Source organism: Amblyraja radiata, chromosome 17, assembly GCF_010909765.2.
Source record: "Amblyraja radiata isolate CabotCenter1 chromosome 17, sAmbRad1.1.pri, whole genome shotgun sequence".
In the NCBI taxonomy this organism is placed as follows: Eukaryota; Metazoa; Chordata; class Chondrichthyes; order Rajiformes; family Rajidae; genus Amblyraja; species Amblyraja radiata.
The window spans coordinates 39,968,571-39,976,376 of NC_045972.1; positions in this window are offsets into that span (position 1 = coordinate 39,968,571).

The window sequence follows — 7,806 nt, forward strand, 5'->3', positions numbered from 1 at the left end:
ATCATTCACACACAGGCAAAGGTGGGTGAAGTGTCTTGCCCAAGGACACAACGACAGTATGCACACCAAGCGGGATTCGAACCGGCTACCTTCCAGTCGCCAGCCGAACACTTAGCCCATTGTGCCATCTGTCGTCCCTTATCACTTATGACCTGAAGATAGAGCATTCGATGGACGCGAGCTCGCCCTCCGCGTGTAATGTCCGAACTACGTGGGGAAGACACATGCTCCCCCATCTCCCAAATGCCCCGAAATGTTGGGCGCGCGCCCGTTCCTTTCACAACCTTCCCCTCCACCCCCCCCCCCATGGCCCCCCAACAACACCACCATGAACAAACTCTTCCAACTGTGCTGTGTGCAAGTCTTTTCTTTGAGAAGCTAAAGTTCATCATCACTCAGAAAAAAAACAGATCCTAACCAAGTAACTGGAACAAATTAGAAACAGTGCAAGAACCCAGGGACACAGGTTTGAAGGCCAGAGTGTACACGGTAGATGAACACGGCAAAATGCCGCCCAGTCTACGCCAATGTAACAGGGAGCATCAGATGCAATGAAGATAGACACAAAATGCTGGAGTAGCTCAGCGGGATGGGCAGCATCTCTGGAGGGAAGGAATGGGTGACGTTTTGGGTCGAGACCTTTCTTCAGACACAATGGACAAGTTTGGAAGAGGAGCACGTGAACCTCTCTCACTTGGAAGGGCTGCTGGGGTCCCCGAATGAAAGTGGGAGAGGAAGTGAAGGAACAACTGTTGCATCTCCTGCGGTTGCAGGGGAAATGCCTGGAGAAGGGGCAGGCTCGGTGGGAAGGGATGAGCGAAACAAGGACTTGGGGAGAGAGTAGTCTCTAAGGAAAGGAGGAAGATTGCATTTCGTTGTCTCTGTACTGTACACTGACAATGACAATTAAAGTTGAATCTGAATCTGAAGATATGGTGGAATGATGTTGAAGCTGACGGAAATGTTGGAAATGTCTAGTAGCATAGATGACAGAAAGTAGTCCTCAAAGAATCACACCACAATATAACCAGCTTTGACAAGGAAGGTGCATGCACTGAAAAGCTATGAGTGGAATAGGATAGTCCTTGCAGGAGGACAGTGAAGCCTACACACTTCTCAGAAGAAGTGCACTTTCAAACATTGCCTCTTGTAGGCACCAGGAGTGTGTGTGACAGGAAATTACCAGCGAGGTATCTAAGGTTCTCAATGTAGAATGAAAAGGCTTGCACTTTTGAGAACCATGATTCTCTTACCTGTGCATATATTTGATTTTAGTTTAGTTGAGAGATGCGGCATAGAAAAAGATCCATCAACCCACCAAGTACACGCTGACCAGCGATCACCCTGTACATTTGCACTATCCTACACTCTAAGGACAATTTACAATTTTACCAAAGCCAATTAACCTACAATACCCTAAAACTGATCATAGGTCAAAAACTTTGTTAATATGGCATTAACCAACTTTCTACATACTGTATTTCTGAGCGTGTTAATGCTGCAGGATATTGTGTTAATTAATTTCTGTGAAATAGAGTATGGTGTAGAATTGTGAGGTTGTTCATTTTGATACAGGTCCACCACCGATATTCCAGCACCCTTGGTTCCAGAGCCATTCTGGATTATCCATTTTGTCGGACCAACAATGATCACGGCCTCCAAGAGGAGTGGAATGGTACCGGACTGTCTGCCTTGGCCGCCGAGGGACGGAAGTTGGCCGTGGGAATGGATCTGCTGGCTCCGGCAGGGGGGAAAATTTGATCCATCATTCGGGACGGAAGTCCCGATGAGGTCGAGATTGGCCGCCTCAACCGGCCTAGACGCCCCATTTCATGGACATCCGGGGGGATTTCAAGTGCGCTCTCTAATTTTGTCCAGATTAAAGGCGGTTCCAGACCACCAGTTGCCGGAAAATTGGTGGTGGACCTATAGTGGAAGAGAAACGGAATACTATTAACTAGTGAGAAACTGCTATTCAGAGAATCGGGATATCCTTCTATGTAAAGTGTAAAAGGTTGACGTGCGGATACAGAAAATAATTAGAAAGGTGAGACCAAAATTAAAATGTTATATCATTCTGATTTCCAAACGTGTGAAAGTGTAGGGAGGAACTGCAGATGCTGGTTTAAACCAAAGACAGACACACAAGGCTGAAGTAATTCAGTGGGTCAGGCAGTATCTCTGCAGAAAAGGAATAGGTGACGTTTCGGGTTGAGACCATTCTTCTGACTGAGAGCCAGGAAAAGGAGGAACATGAGATAAAGATGGAACTTAGGAGAAATGAATGGAAGATATGCAAAAAGCAACAATAATCAAGGAAATATGGGGCACACAATAGGCCATTGTTGGCTGTTTGACAGGTGGTACATGCCGTAGCATCAGTGCTTTAATGTTTCTCAGGCCTCAGAGAGGTTTTGGAGTTGGTGGCAGGGTTGGGGGCAGAGCAGTAGTTAATTATCCAGTGAGCTGTATGAATTGGTTAAACAGGTATTCATTATAGGCCACCAGAATGAGAAGTTATTTCTTTGAAACATTCTGAAAGGAAATGAAAGAGCAGATGTTGATGGAGTATTTTCCCATGAATAAAGAATTGAAAGCTAGGGGAATAATTTCAGGATAAGGGACCCATAATGATGCAAAAATTATTTACTTGCCAATCTTTGGAGTTCCCCCCTCCCCCCCTAGAGTTTTTGGAAGCTCAGATGTCGAACAGAGAGAAGGCTGAAATCAATGTATTGATTACAACAAGAAACAAAAGATAAGGGGGTAGAGAAAAATGGCTTTCAAAAAAAGTAAAGACTTGCATATACTGCATCATGTCCTTTTGATATACCTTTGCTTTTTGCAGCCGTTGAAGTACCATTTTACTGGAGGAAATATTCAGTTGAAAATTGGTGAAATGAGGATCAATATAAATGACTAAAATGTTTGATTTCACAATATGTATGGAATAGTTATGATTGTATTGATATATTTTAATAAATTAATTTAGGTGAAGTAGTCCAAAATAATGAACATGCTATTCTTACCTCCATTAACAGGCCATTTTACTTGACTCGACAAAAGAGGCTCTCTATTCTCTGCTCGGGGGAGTACTTTGGTCTTCCTGAAGTATAATGTCTTTATATCAGTGAGTCCCTGTCCAATAAGTTTTTTTGTCAAGTTCAAATAATTGCAGACTTGACAGAATTAATTAGCCCAACTGAAACTGCAATTCCTCCAGTGTCTCTCGAATGGGTAAAATTAATAGAATTATCACAGCAGCAGTATGATAACTCCAGAATGTTAAACTATTCTTTGTTGTCTCCATTGTCTCCAATATTCTACATTCTGATCATGTGTGTTAATGTTTACATTATCTATTGTGAATAAGACAACTAGAACACTTAATAGAGGAGAAAAATATTACTTCAAAACCTGTGTTGACCTTACTTTGGCTGCCTGCCTTTGACTGTCCAAGTCCGATTCATGCCATTGCGAAATTGATTTTTCTGAAAGCTTTTATTTTTATTTATGCATTTTTAGGGATTCTGCATTACTGGTATAGTCAGTGGACAGTTATTTCTTAGGTGCTTCAAAGAGTATTTGGGAGTGACCCAACTTGATGGGTCTGGGGTCACATATAGTCCAAACTGGATAAAGATGAGAGATGGTCTTCCATGAAGGTCATAAGCGACCCAAATGGACTTTTTCAGCAATCCAATATTGTGTTGGTCCTCACTCATGGTTTAAAGAAAGAACAATTTATTAAACTCTACTGGTGCCGTCGTGGCAATTGAACTTAAATCTGTGGATTGTTTGTCCAGATTTGTAAATTAATATTTGGTAACATCCACTGCATCACAAGAACATCTACAGTACAAGGTACTTCGGTGGCTGTAAGATGCACAGGGACATCGTAAGGACATGAACATTTAAATATTGTAAAAATACCAGCAGGTGAGATATTTTAAATCAAATGGAACAAAGTGTTTGTGTTAACAATAATCAAAAGAGAATTTAAGGCATTGATCAGGAGAAATATTTTCATAGGCAGAATAATCCACATTTGGAATAAGCTTTGAGAAGTGGTAGAGGCAAAAATGATGGGAGATGAAGAAAAATATTTTCTCCCAAAATATGGTGAAATTTTGAATACTCTGCCTAATTAAGTGGTGCAGATAGAAACCTCACATTTCCAAATTGTACCCAGCTGGACATTTGATGTTACAAATTCTCTAGGAGTACTAACCTTAAGCTGAGGTGTGGGACTAGTCTGAAGAGTATTTTTGGCTGAGATGAACACAATGGTTTGAATTATTTCATAAACTTTGTTGATTTATCCCTCCCTAATAAACTTAATGCATTCTTTGCTCGCTTTGAGTAGAAGGCCAATAGGTTGATGAGATCCATCCTAACAGACTCGAGTGTGCCTGTTCCCACAGTCACTATTGCAGAGGTAAGATCGGCTTTCCGAGGGTGAACCCACAAAAAGCAACTGGCCCAGATGGAGTACCTGACTGTGTCCTTAGGAACCGTGTGGACCAACTAGTAGAAGTGTTCACGGACATCTTTAATCTGTCCCTACTCCGTTCTGAGATACCCACCTGCTCCGAGAAGACCATTATCATCCTGATGCCGAAGAAAAGCAAGATTTAGCATCATGAAGTGCTTCGAGAGACCGGATATGGTGTACATTAACTCTAGCCTACCAAGCAACCTTGATCCTACCGCCACTATAGGTCCAGAGGTGATGCTCTATCCTTGGCTCTACACTCATCCTGGACAAGAAGGACACCTACGACAGACTCCAATTCATCGACTATAGCTCTGCTTTCAATATCATCATCCCAACCAAGCTCATCTCTAAACTAGTGGAACTTGGAGTCAGCACTCCCCTCTACAACTGAATCCTTAACTTCCAGATCCACAGACCATAATCAGTGAGGATAGGTGACAAATCATCCTCTACAATAATCTCATGCCGCACAAGGATGTGTTCTCAGCCCACTACTAAACTCCTTATACGCTCGCAACTGTGCAGCAAAACACCAATCCAACTCGATCTACAATATAGACACAAAAAGCTGGAGTAACTCAGCGGGTCAGACAGTATCTCTGGAGAAAAGGAATAGGTGACATTCCTTCCTATACATTCAATCTACAAGTTCACAGATGGAACCACCATAGTGGGCCAGATATTGAATAATGATGAGAAGGGCTGCAGAAAGGATATTGAGAACCTCGTAACTTGGTGCCAAGAAAACAACCTCTTCCTCAATGTCAGCAAGACAAAGGAGATTGTGAAACAAAGCAGTGCACGTATTGATACAGTACTGCATTGATTGCACTGAAGTAGAGATGGTTGAAAGCTTCAAATTCCTAGGAATAAATATCAACAGCCACATCGACGCTATGGTCAAGAAAGTACACCAATGCCTCTACTTCCATAGAAGGCTGAAAAACTTTGGCATGTCCCAAGCAACCCTCACCAACCTCTACAGATGCGCCATAGAAAGCATCTTATCGGTATGCATCACAGCCTAGTTTGGGAACTCCATCCAAGACCACATCTAAATGGAGAGAGTTGTGGATGTAGCTTAGACCATCAAACCATCCTCCCTTCTATTGACTCCACTTACTCTTCATGCTGTTTCAGCAAAGTGGTCAGTGTAATCAATGACCAGTCTCACCCTGACCATTTCCTCTTCTCCCCTCTTCCATCAGGCAAGAAGTATAGAAGTTTGAAAATGCATACCTCCAGATTCAGGAACAGTTTCTTCACAGCTGTTATCAGGCAACTACATGCTCCTCTCATTAGCTAGAGTGCAGTCTTGACCTCCTGTAGGAGACCTGTAAACTATCTTTAAATTTATTTATTTATTTAGCGAATGCAAAGTCCTTTAGCCAAGCAGTTGCCTCTTGAACAAGCACACCGTGCGGTTGGGCTGCTGCCCCATTTGTGAAGGCTGGCCAAGCAGGGGCCTTGTCCAGTCCTGAATAGCAAAGAAGATCAAAGCCATTGATGGTGTAATGGCCCGCTTCCTCTGTGCCCAACGTGAGTCTCTTGGAGACAGATGACGTCGATGGAGTGTTGGTGGGCGAGGACTTCGATGAGGTGTCACTTGGCTGCAGAGAGGCCTTCAACATTCAGTTGTAGTATTCGGAGAGCAGGTGCAACTGCTAGGTGCTCTTGAGGCTGGTCGTTGTTGCTGCTTTCGGCTTTGGGATAATGACTAGGATTCTTTGACTTGGCTCTCAGGCGTCGTCTTGTAGAATTTAGTCTGCTGGGAGGATCATTGGCTTCCCCAGGCGAGCCTGGGTACTGACGGGGGGCGCGACGAGAACGCTGATCCATTGACTTTAAATTGACTTTATCAGACTTCAATGTTGTATCTTTGCACTAAATGTTATACCCTTTATCTGTGCACTGTGAACAGCTTAATTACTGTATATTGATGTACAGTCTTTTCTTTGACTGGATAGCACGTAAACAAAAGCTTTTCACTGTACCTCGCTACATGTGATAATAATAAACTGAACTAAACTTGAATGCTCTTCTATCAATCTCCTTTCTAATCTCTCAAACCGTCGTATCCTGATTCTGCTGTTTATATCCTATCCCACGTCATGCCCCATCTGTCCATGAACCCTGTTCTTATTGTCTCTTCAAATTTTCTTGCTTAAAATTGGTCCGACAGAGACAAATGTAAATCTAGATAAATGACTGAAGCAACCCATTGTTTGTAGCTATCTGGTGTGAAGTTGTTATTAAAAAGTTCCCAGGCATGTGGGGTATTTCAAAACTTTGAGAGAATTCTGTGTCACTCATTTCATTGTTAAATTGTATGTTATAATTTGCACGAAGACAAAGGCAAAGACAGACCAAAGGCCTCTACTTTGCAACAGCACAAAGCATGCACAACTATCTTAAGATTAACTTTGGCTGGTCAAATCGATACAGTTTTTTAATATAGAAATATGTACCCTAAACCCTAAGCAACATCTTCCAGAATTGCAATTCTTGGTATGGGAGGAACCTGGCTTTCCTTATCTCTGATGGATCTATAAATAAATTATGTGTTTTTCTGCTGCTAATTATGCAGTCGTAAAGAGTTATTCATTTTGTTTTCAATTAAATAAAAGCCAATTTTGATATAAGTTTTTTCTTAAAAGGCTTATAATCCACCACTCTTGTAACTATACATGATAATCCAAACAATTCTGTTTAATGAGAATTTAAAGTGCAAACACCACAAACCTTTGGTGGTTGCTGTCCAAATTCAATGGCAGCTTCTCAGATGACTGCATTACTATGCATCACCGGACTGGCTTTTATTGTATTGGATTACTTTTGTAATGTCAACCAGCACAAAAATTTAATGAAGGGAAGACTCAACCAAGTGTGGGAGACATAACTACGCAAGGTTTCTGGGAACAATTTTATAGGCGAATATAAATCATTTGATGTAAAATGTAACAGTAAGCCCAATGATAATATGCATTAAAAAAGATTAATTATTATTTTGAAATGAGGATGAGTAAATAGGAAAGGCTTGTGGTGTTCCCAGCAGTGAACTCGTTCTCTAATGACCTCAGCTCTGTGTGGTGCTCCAGCTGTCCTGCGTTGTACCACCCTGAAACAGTGCATCTTCCATTTGCTGCCTGCCTGATGGAGACAAAGGAGAAGCAGGTAAAACTGGCAACATTGACAATGATGGGAAAATAGGAAGAGGAGTGAGGTCAGGCAGTGTTTGAAGCTGATAGATCACTGGTGATAGAATAAGCATATAAAATCTGAAGAAGCCATGGTTTTCAAAATAATCG